General features: G+C 38.2%; 1 long non-coding RNA gene across 2 annotated transcripts; it reads left to right on the top strand.

Annotated features, from left to right (window-relative positions):
• The first annotated feature begins 206 nt into the window (after positions 1 to 206).
• Positions 207 to 11,674, top strand: LOC105422891 (uncharacterized). 2 transcript variants are annotated; one of them, XR_016140664.1, is made up of 3 exons: positions 209 to 1,077; positions 10,908 to 10,971; positions 11,055 to 11,674. It is a non-coding gene; the product is annotated as an uncharacterized LOC105422891 (long non-coding RNA). The 2 variants fall into 2 exon arrangements; XR_016140663.1 differs by having other exon boundaries at positions 207 to 1,077; positions 10,908 to 11,674.
• The last annotated feature ends 237 nt before the right edge of the window (positions 11,675 to 11,911 follow it).

Raw genomic sequence — 11,911 nt, 5'->3', positions numbered from 1 at the left:
ATATTTCCGACGGGATTGTCGATTAAGGCCATTAACCGATCGTCGTGCGATCGGTTGTAACCGCGCGTACGCGGCTAATTAATCCGATATGACCCAGTTAGTGCGTAGCGCCGTGCTACACGATATCGATACTCGTAACGACGTGCGTACGAAAGACTCATACCCCGCGGTGCCTTACGGGTCTGTTCCACCAGTGGGAACGCCTGCATACATGTTACTGTCCGCTAACGAGCTGAATTAATTTATGCTCGTTGAATTCTATCCGGGCAAAATTGCTTTTCGAGAAGTACACACAATAAACGTACAGTGCGGCGTTTCGATCATTCAACGCCCTTTGTTTTCTTCAAGCTGAGAGTACTACATTGCACAATTACTTCAACATGAAATAAATCTCGTTTCGCTTACATGCATGTTACACTTTTTTTTATTCTTTTTATTCCAACGCTTTCGCCTGTCCACTGTATGTCGGACGTGGATTTTTTCTCCACTTATTTGCGATATGCAAATGCAATATTTTTCAGATCATTTCTCAAGATTGTGACTTTAAGATTCAGTTTGATAAGCGCGCGGAGAGATTAGATAAGCGAGTGCAAGCAAGGGATAAGATAAGGAACGATGAAATACCGGAGACGAGAAGTCAAGGTGGGAGTGAGAGCGAAACGCGAAGGGAGGCGTAAGAGGAATCATGTTTAATGGCGCGTTTCCCCGCGATATCACGGTCTCTCGTTTTCGTGCAACGTCGTCGCCGTAGGGCGATCCCAGCCGTGAAGAACACGGGCCCGTGCATGACGAGATGTAAGGAGAACAGTGATTTATGCCACGACAAAGAAGTACGATAATCGCCGGTGCCGGGGGCGATTCGGACTGATCGGCAATCGCTTATCGATGCTCGTTACTCGGTACGGAGCGCAGGTGGAGCAACTTTCATTCACGTTGCATTATCCAAAGCTCGAGTCGTTATCGACTTTACGAGAATTGTTCTTCGGTTGTTCATTTAATCGCTGTTACACGCACACTTCGACGATTGCGCCGTTTAAAAATTACATTAAAAATTATCATTGCAGATATAAATTACAAGTAAGTGTCAAAATTATCATGTATCATGTATCTTTGTTCACGTTTCCCGCCCTATAATATCCTGCAGAATTTTAATATTATAACTATTACAATTACATTTTAAGAAAATCGTTGCGATATCCCCTAATGTAAATAATACATTTTAAGTAGTTTACTAGCTTTCAGCTAGCTACAACGCTGATCCCACCGAAATAACACTCACGAAACATAAAGAATTGATCGGCGCAAAAAATATTGTTGCGGAGAGAGACGCAAACGTCAAGCATTCTCGTTCACGTTTAACATCGCAGCATTTCAGTTCCCACAGGTCCACTCTCTCATCAGCGTCGGTTCATCGAGCGGTAGCATATTGCCGGTGTTGACAAAAGCCATGGGGGGGGGGGTACGATGGACCCGTATCATCCCCACGGGGAAGAGAGCGCACCCACCAGCATGCCTATCCCTCCGCGACCACCTTCGCAGGGTGGGAAACCGTGACCACCATCTCATTACTGGTTCCCATGGGTAAAGCGTGCATTCACGGGGTCGCGTGCGCCGCAGGTCCTCTAGCTACGCGAGGGTGCATCGCATTATGTAATGACGGACGCATGCTGCCGCTGTCCGGTCGCTGGAGAGCCTCATCTCACGCGTGTGAACAATTTCTATCGCTTGCGCAGCGAGCAATTTCTCCATTTGTTCGGATGCTCAGTAGGAGGATCGTTAACCTCATCGGCAGGTGTGGCGTGCACAGCTTTATTTGATGCGTGAGATCATTTAATCAATATGTCCTTTTTTTAAATAAAATTTAAATTTAATATTAATTTATATATTTTTTTTTAATTTTAAGTAAAAAAAATTTTGACATTATCGCACGATCTTCAATGATTTTTATTTGACGCGATCATTTAATCAATATACTTTTTTTTTTAATAAAATTTTATGTTATTTAATTAATTTATTTTTTATTTAATTTATATATCTTTTTTAATTTTAAATAAAAAAATGTTAACATTATCGCATGATTTACAACGATAAATTTTCTTGTGTCTTAAAGTTATAGCTGCACATGAAACTTTTGCATTAAATTTAATCATTTCTAAGCAATTGTATCTTGCTCTTAAATTAATATACATAAAAATGTTTCTCACGCGATACAACATATGTTAACGAAATCAATGTAAAATAATGTATAACAAAATAAAACTATATTGACGATACTTTATTCTTATGATCTTGTGGATTGATCGATCATAAAAAATCGATCTTCATAAATACTAAACGGTTTGAGATTCGTTTCGAAATAGTCAATGTTTCGACAACTTAGAGCTATCCGCGAGGTTTTCACCTTACCTTAGTGTGTCAATAATCAAACCGTCTATAGATTCGACATGGTCTTTTGTCGATCGTGGGAAGTTCCCCAATCGTAAAAAAAGTGGTTTTAACTAACCTTATACCAAACTCTTCGAAAAGACAAGAATGTATAAAAGTAAATATGAATTGTTTTATATATCTTTTAGTTTAAATAACAAAAACAATTAAATTTATTGCAAAAATTATAAACTATAATTTAACCATGCAAATTCAATTCTGTTTGTTTCGGCCCTCTGGTTTGGACAATGGTCGCATTTTGCCTTATCGTCTGCCTATTGTTTGCTAGGTCATAGTTTACCGAACCACGTGCGTGTCGACACGTGACCAGAAGTGGCTGGATTTATATAATTCAATCCCGACCGCGTATGACGAAGATGAAGGGCGGCAGATAGCGAATGAGAGATGCTCTATCCCTTTGCGAACTCTATTTCGACGTTATTGTTTGCTTTTATCTCGACAGGACCACAGAAGGGAGAATCGCGGAAATGGATCGTACGTCCGTCGCTCCATGCACGTGTAGGCAGACATTCATCCGGTATATGTTTCATGTTGATAGCCATGCGAATGATTCAAGCGTGATTTTGCGATTCACAAAGAGTTGCTGCGAAAATCGGAAAATGAGATACGTGAGAAATTTAAGCGAGAATATAAAATATTAGTTTACAAATAAGAAGTGCTGAAAAATATGTTTTCTATCGTCAAATAACGAAAATCGTTAAGTAAAAGTGCAAAATAAAGTTAAAAGGATTATTAAAAATTATGAAACTGTTACGATAATTAAAGCGAATATTACTTACATTTCTTTTCAATAATTCGATAAACAATTGTTTTTAATTATTATCATTACATCGTTTCGAGTTTTAAAGTGGTTCAATCTCATTAAAAATGATCTACATTATATAAGCATGAACCGCTTAATTTACTCGTGCCGGCGCATGACGAGCAGTCTGACCAGGAAATTAGAGACCCAATTAAACTCCCCCGCTCGTCAGAGTAAAGGGTGAAAACAGGTTCTCCCTTGACTCATCATCCGTCCTCCCGTTTCATAGTGCGCGCGCGCGTACGATCCCTTCTTCAAGCCATTCGCTTGATGTTAGCCCTCAGCTATTTGAGAAAGACAAGGAGAGTCCCCTCGTAACTCGAGCTATCTGCTAACTAATAAAGCTTGGCAGTCAAACCGCCTCGGTTTCGATCCCCAACGGGGACGAGAACGTGTATATCTTTCCCACATGCAACCGCGGATTCTGTGCTCGTTATTGCATTTATAGACGTACAATTCACAACAGGGTGCATATGTCCGACGACGATGTTACCGTTTGAAATTGAACGCTAATCAGACCCTCGGGGACCTGCACCTCCATACACAGAACTCGATTAATCACGATAGTCGAAACAGAAAGTGTGCAACATATGCGGATAAAAATGATACATCATTTTATGTCAAAAATACATTTACTCTGATAAATATGTTTAAATGTTTTGATAAAATAAAATCTCAATAAAATCTGAAAACTTATATAAAATTAATACCTAGCAGAAAAATTATTAATATTTTAAAGTATGCGATCTCTTATAAAGATAATGTATATGTAAAAGTATTAAAATATTATCTAAATTGTATTTATTTAAACAAAGAAGAAAGAAGGAGGATTGGCAATGTATTGGCATATTAATACTTGGCAGACCTATTTAGAAACTACTGACGGTGACGGCACAGTCGATGCAACGTAACTGCATGTTCGCTGTAGCTAATGGCGCGAGATAAATCCGCCACATAGAAGGGCCCGACCTGCGCCCGACATCGTCGATCGGCACCGTGCACTTAGCTCAATCGTCTAGAAATCCTCCATGACGCATATCCGGCTGTGAATCACATGACGACTTGCCTCTCGTACGAATATCCACGAGATATTCGCCTCGACGGAAAGAGAGGCATGGAGGAGAGAGAACGAGAGAGAAAGAGAGTGAGAGGGAGCGGGATCGGCCACTCGTACCAATCGGAAACTGGTTGTTCCGCACCAGCCCTCGGCACCCCCTTGACCTACGGCCGAACGAACGATCCGTACAGGGGGCTGATGCATTAACTACAATTCACTCGGCGACTCGCGTATATACGACGATCTCACGCCGGAAGTCACCATTGTGCGATCGTTCCATGCAATTCTTCCGACGCACCGACTGGAATTCTATCAGCCCGCGTATTATACGTATTAATGCGCGGCTCGTTTGATCGGAGAAAGCAATGTAACCAAATGGATCGCGCAATTGGGATTATTATAAACGCGTATTATTTTATTACGATCATTTCCCAATATGAATTTAATTCAATATTTAATAGTTAAGCAATATACCAAAAACAATTTTTCAAATATTTCGTAAATTTTCTTTTATTTTCTTCTTTTATTAAAAATGATTCTTATTATCTTAATATATATAACAATGATTATATATTATATTAAACATTACATTATTATTTATTTATATATATATATATATATATTCTGTTCTTTAACCAAAATTAACTGAGTAATCAACGCTGTCGTTTGTAACAAGATGGATACGAGCAAACTACAAACGAAGGGTGAAATAAATCTTTTAAAGTATAGGGGATGACATTCGCGATGGAAAGTACTTTTCATAGAATCACACGGACCGGTGCACTATGCAGGTCCTGGAAGTGGCACGTGACCTTACGAGCGTGGGACTGGTGCTGCATCGTTTCGTTCGGTCGTTACGGTTCCCTGTAACGCAAAGGGAGCTGATAATATTGGCACGAGACATATTGCACGCGTCCCTTTTACCTCCCCGCCACTTTTCGATGTTTCCACCCCAACGGTGATTGGAAGGGTGACAAGTTTGGACCAAACCGATCCACAAGCATTATCATCATGGGAAAGATCGTGTGACGAACGATTCTTTCATCTCAATTATCACAAAAAATTTTAACGTAGGTTATTATGATATAATTAAATATTTTATTATAGGCCTATTTAATTTATTTTGAAAAAGTTTAATAATTTTTATTATTATTTATTTTACTCAATGATTAAAATTATATATTAGGTTTAATTCAGTTATTAAAAAGTTTAAAAATTAACATAAATCCATAAAGACGAGTGAATCATCCGCCGAAAAGATCTCGCGGGAATAAGAACAGAAATTCCAGCATGATGTTGCCTGCATACCTGCTGGCTGATATCGAAATACGAATTAATTCGTCTTTGACGGAACCCGCATGGGCCCAGGTGTAGTCACGACATTCTGGACTCTAGAGACAGCTAAATTCGGCGAGGGAGCCGAGCAGATAACCATCTAGGTAGACCCGTATCGTTTGATTGGACGAAATTAAGCGAGGCTAGTCCTCTAATAAAGGTGAATAGTGAACGAGAACGCAATTATGTGGGAGATAAGGTGGTTTCCACGAATTACAACGAACGTAATTGATATTAATGGCTAATTTAACTTGTTACTGCCGGATGTCGAGGCTCTACTTTAATACGATAATGCGGACACATGGAACTAGTCGCACTTAATAATTCCACAACCGTGGAATTTTGTGCCACTTAACTTGTACAACAAACTTTCTACTTCCCAATAACGTGATTCCCCCGAAGATATTAATATGAAATTAATTATATATTTTCTCAAAAACGCAAATAATTATATTTGGAATCGCGCGCGATAATTAACCTATAAACGATGAAAATATCGTGTCGGGAAAGTCGAGTATCGACTTCATCTTCCGCATAAGATGCTGTAAACTTTCGCGCGAATGATCGTAGGAAGTCCAGAGCGAAATGTCAGAAAGTTCCACCTACGGATACCTCACGGCGCGCCGTGCCGAATAGAAATCTGCGCGATGGGATCTTGACGTAGGACAATTAATTAGAGCGGACAGCCGCGATGCGCTAATGACGCGTGAACGATTCCGGGGCCAATCAGTAGTTAAGAATCGCGCGTCGGGGCCTTTTCCGCGATGGGCGATGATTGATAGCCCCGCGATGCGGAAATCGCGGTTCGCGCGCGGGCTACGCGAAAGGATCCCATCTGCGAAACAGTGCCTCTCACATCCTCGCTTTCCATTACTTCCTTCATCGTCGAAGGAGCGATAAGTAACGAGGTGATTGAATGAGATATTTAACGAGAAGATTCTGCGATTATCCGCGCAACGTGTTAAATAACACGTGTAAGGCGATACACACGAGTTATTGCAACGTTGAAGTACGTGTGAAGTATATAGTTTAGAGTAAATTATCGTAAACGAATGCGTTAACAGGTGATATCGCCAACTATATAGCCATAAAGCCCATGAGGTACCATTCCAATTAACATAAAAACGTGCGAAATGTGCACTTTTGTAACGTTGCAAATGTCAAAATAAGAGGATTCAATTTTTATCATAAGTGCGATGAAGTAAAATCACACAATTTAAATACTTATATCATAAATAAACTCATCACACTTATAATACTGTCCAAAGTGCAATATTCTATGTTCCGAAACCGCAGAATCATAGCGGAACAATGGATTTTACTCGCTTCGAAGCTTTGTACGCACAGTTCGGACATAATAGATAGAATCTCATTTGAGAAAGTTAATCAATTCCCCTCGATAACTTGCGCGGCATCTTCGCAACAAAAATGAGCATTCCTCTCACGCTATTCTCACGTGAAAATTTCCACCTGACGTGGGGCCAACAATGAGGATCGTATTTCGCCTACGTATATGGGGTCGCATAATATAGCATTCTTAACACACATCTAATATTTTTTGATATAATACTCCCACGCGGCGGGAAACATGTGCATGTTCCTTGGGGTGAATTTAATTCGTCAGTGTCGATAGCAGACGAGCGTTTCACATCGTTTTCCATGTTACGCCATATCGAAGATTACCGCAACGAATTACATAATTAATTACAGGCCATGTACATATACCTCTTTAATTTGTATATAAAAAACTAACAAAATATTTAATAACGATTTCCCTATTTATTTATTTGTTTTTTTTTTATTTAATAACAATTTATCTCTCCATCATGAACCATTTACAATTCTTATTCTGGAAAGAAAACTCCGAATACATCTTTGTTTCATTTAGTCATTTTTTTTTTAAATTATATAAAAAAGTATATCATAAGTATATCATAAGTAATAAGCGTCAGACATTCGCATTGATGCAAATATGATTAATTTTTTTGATTTTACTGTTAGAAAGAATTAAAATCGAACAAGATGTGATTGTGCATTCTAATCTCGGTATCATTTTTATATTAAAACGTTATTAGCGTAACGGGCCGCGTATAACGAACCAGCACACGTGAACAGTGCCCATTGTATAGCTGCTTACGTGACGCACAATAGCGTGGAATACCGTCTAACAAGTTTGCAACGTATGGTGGCAGGCCACCATATTCGCGCGAGTTCTTAATTACGTGTTTCAACACCGGCCAATGGCGGGTGATATACGACGGCCGGTGCCCCGGGAATATCGACGAAAAATACCGGTCGAAGCTGCAGTAAAACACGTCGCTCGGGTTCACCTGAAACACTTAATTGCTACGATAATTACTACCTAAAGGCGGCGCAACCGCGTCCGCCGGTCAACGTCGAGCAGCGGCCGTCGCGAGAAATTTCGATCGACAAGAGACACGGAAAAACGCATTGCCAACGCGCGTGGCGCTAATTGATTGTTCGACAGTGGAACTTACTTTAGATAATTGAATCTGTCTGTCTGAAAACAATTTAGCTTCATAATTTTCCAAAGTTGCGATAGCCAATGCAATGGTATCCTAAACACGGTAATCACTAATTACAATATATATATATATATATATATATATATATATATATATATATATATATACTGTAATTACTTATTAGTTACATTGTGTTAATTGCCCATGTTTCGCGTTTCAACCGCGTTATGATAACGACAAAATGCTCGTTGTTTCATCAACTTCGTTGTGTGTAATTATCCCATTGCCAGATGGCACGATGCATATAATCGCCATTACGTCGTTATTATTATTACATCAGATCGTTTAGATGTTTCATTCATTATATTGTTGTCAAACGCCGCTTTATGGTGATATTGGGCCAATCGCAATGGCGCATGCTTTTACGATTCTGGGCCGCATGCATAATTCGCGCGGATAGAAAGCACAGAGAGGATTTTTCTCGGTTAGCCCGTCGGCGATCCCGTCTTGAAAAACGAACGCTCGTTTGTTTCTCCGTCGTTCCGCTAATTCGGTCCACGAAAGTTGACTATGTCGGGTGTAATAGCGCGCGCACACAAGAGATAATACGACCGATTGTTCGAATTTTACGAGGGTCACGTACGCGCTCGCCTCGCCTCGCCTCGGCGCATGTTCCGAGAGTTTAATTTCGCAACCAAGAGCTGCCCCATGATTGATCGACATGTAACTAGGCTCGTGCCATTTTTCGCGGTTCAACCCGACGTGTGTATGTACATGCGCGCAAGTCTGCCAGTTCAATCTTACATGTCCATTACTAAGCTCCTCAAGAGAGTAACCCGTAAAGTGCTTACAGCGATCAAAGTCACGGTAACTGACCGAAGAGAGATTGATTTTTCCGCTAATTTATTGGCAATACATTTAGATCAACCTTATGACATTTACGTTTTATTAAATACGTTTTATCAACATCGAAATATGCTTTCTTCACTAACAAATATATAAACATTTAATGTTTTATATATATATATATATATATTTTTTTTTTCCTTTGAATGAAGATTATTTGAAATATCAATATTATCTCACGATATCTCGTTAAAACGCTAATCTTGCGGGAGTATCTACGTGGAAAATTAACTTGCTCATGATTGATCTCGAACACAGATTTCCTTTCCACAGATACATTCCGCGTTGCGTATCTCGTAAGTGCAACTCATTCCCGAGTCAAATCTCAATCGATGAGAATTCAGTCGAGATTATCGTGTCGAGATCGCACAGGCGGTGCGCGTTATCGTGCGAAGATCTAACGCGTGTCTCTCTAAATTCCCCGGATCCCGACAGACCATCTTCCCTCCGCGTCTCTCGATCCGAAACGCGAAATGAAACATACACGACGGCGACGCCGCTCCGGTCCGGCTTCGCGTTACGTCTCGGAAAATATCTCAGAATTCCAATCTAATCGGGGGTTATGATTTTTTTTCTCTTAATTATACGGGGAGACCCAATCGACTCGATCGAGCGTGATCTCTGCGACCGCGCGCGAAGGAGGTCGTAGATGCGCGCGTTCGGAGCGCCGAGAACGGGTTGGACCTCGGGCTCTCATATCGGAGATCCCGAGACTACAGGTGGATTAGAAAAGTAACAGGCGCTTTCTCAGGACCCGAACGCGATTACCTCCGATGTGGGGAGTATCGGTTTCCGATGGCTACCGGAGCTGCGCCCGCGAGAAGCTAGTAGTCCTCCTTTAATAGGATTAACGGTACTTATGGTGTCACTCGTCGGGTCCGCTCATAAGATACGGACTCGCTTACTCTTTTTCTCTTTCTCTCTCTCTCTCTCTCTCTTTCACATACGCACTCTCTCTTTCTCTCCGTTTCTCTCTTCACTCGTTTCTTTTTTTCTTAGCCGCCGAGAAATACGACGCTTTGATTATTACGCGGTCTCCATTGGTTTCCTCTCGAAATTAACGATCCAAAAAGTCGAGCTTAATCGCCGATTCGATAATTCATTGGCGTACGGATCCATAATCGTGCGCGTGTTACAACCGCTAGATTTATCATATTGCGAGACGTACTTATACTACTGCGCTACCGCCATCGTAGATCGCAACAACTGTAAGTTGCAATCACAGAATCCACGATAAACGCGACTGTGAATTCATCGGTAATTCGAATTTATAAACTTCTATGATCGTGAAATAAAGTAGATGTAAACATAAATATCTAGGATGTCTAGAAAATGCAGATGTATGTTGGATTAGCCGTGAATAGCATTTTATAATGAAATTAGCTTCGACACATACAGCTTCTTTTAACAAAATATGAATGTGAATTCCAGCCCCGTTATAGTCAGTGGAATTCATCTACAAGGCAAATAGAAATAAATATAGGGTTATTATCTCTAGAAAGAATAAATGCGGATTACAATAAAAATCATTATTGCATAGATTCATATTACAAATATATTAACATTATGAACATTTTATTAAAGTAAGAGAATGATATTAATGATATTATTACTGTAAAGTTTGTAATTGAGATAAATAAATTTTGCGGTAAATAAATTTTCAATGGTTGCAAATAATTTTTTATATTTTACAAATTCTCAAAGCATATCTTTTTTTTATTAAAAATCTAATTTGGTCATTTATGAAATTATGATATTTCCATTTGATATTTCTGTCAAAATTATTTATTCTGTCTATATTTTTTTGAAGAGAAACATAACACAGTTCAATCTAGAAAAAAAGTATATGTCAAATCAAAAATTGTAACTTCTTCAGGCACACATCTGAAATCTTGACCGATTGTTTCAATAATATAGGCAGGAATAATAATACGAGAACAGTGAGTATAATTTTAATACATCTTAATTTTGAATTGAATTATAAAGACATATTATTGGAATAATATAACATTTTTATTCATAGAACAAAATACAGTGCGATGGAAATAGAAACAATAATTTTATTATTCATGATATGAAATATATAATACGTGGAAAACATGAATCACCACGAAAATCTTTGGACTTTTTCAAATGCAAAATAAATATAAGAACACCATCAATACGACGTTTCAATGATATAAGAAACCTTTATTATAAAAGACATAAAATTCAAATATATAAAAAGTTAGAAAATAATAAGAAGAAATATGGAAATAGTAAATAAAAATTAACTACATAGTAATAAACATAGTAATAAATAAATTAATTACATATAAAAATGTAAAATATGTGCATAAGTAATATAATAAAAGTGCATAAGTAGTATAATAAAAGATATTTTATAACATTATAGATTAAGAAAACATTTTCGGAAGGGAAACAAAATACTCAGAACATGGCTGAATTAAATGTTTGTTATCTATGTCAACAAGACAATGCAGATGGTTATTTCAGAAATCATTAAATTCAATCAAAGTATCCAATGTTACGGATCATAATAAAAATGTAATATATTATATTTGAAGAAATGCAAATTTATTGTGTAGATTGTGTATCGAATATTCAGTAATAAATATATAAAATAAATATACAGAAAAATAACTCTTTTTCTATAAAGAATAAATAAAAGATAATTATATGTATCGTTATTATATAGTGTTATGTAATTGTTCCAATCAAACACGAAAAAACAAAACAAAACAAAAAAATAAAAACAAAACAATCCGTTCAAATTAAATAATAAGTATGTAGAAAGTCGACGAACAAACAAAAATAAGTAACGTTTAAAATAATCAAAATATTTATTGATAACGTATATCGAAAGCACGAGTTAACATA

The sequence above is a fragment of the Pogonomyrmex barbatus genome, unplaced genomic scaffold, assembly GCF_055798465.1.
Source record: "Pogonomyrmex barbatus isolate J1 unplaced genomic scaffold, ASM5579846v1 scaffold6, whole genome shotgun sequence".
Lineage (NCBI taxonomy): Eukaryota > Metazoa > Arthropoda > Insecta > Hymenoptera > Formicidae > Pogonomyrmex > Pogonomyrmex barbatus.
The sequence above is the reverse complement of the archived record's forward strand: the minus strand, read 5'-3'. Positions and strand labels throughout refer to the sequence as shown.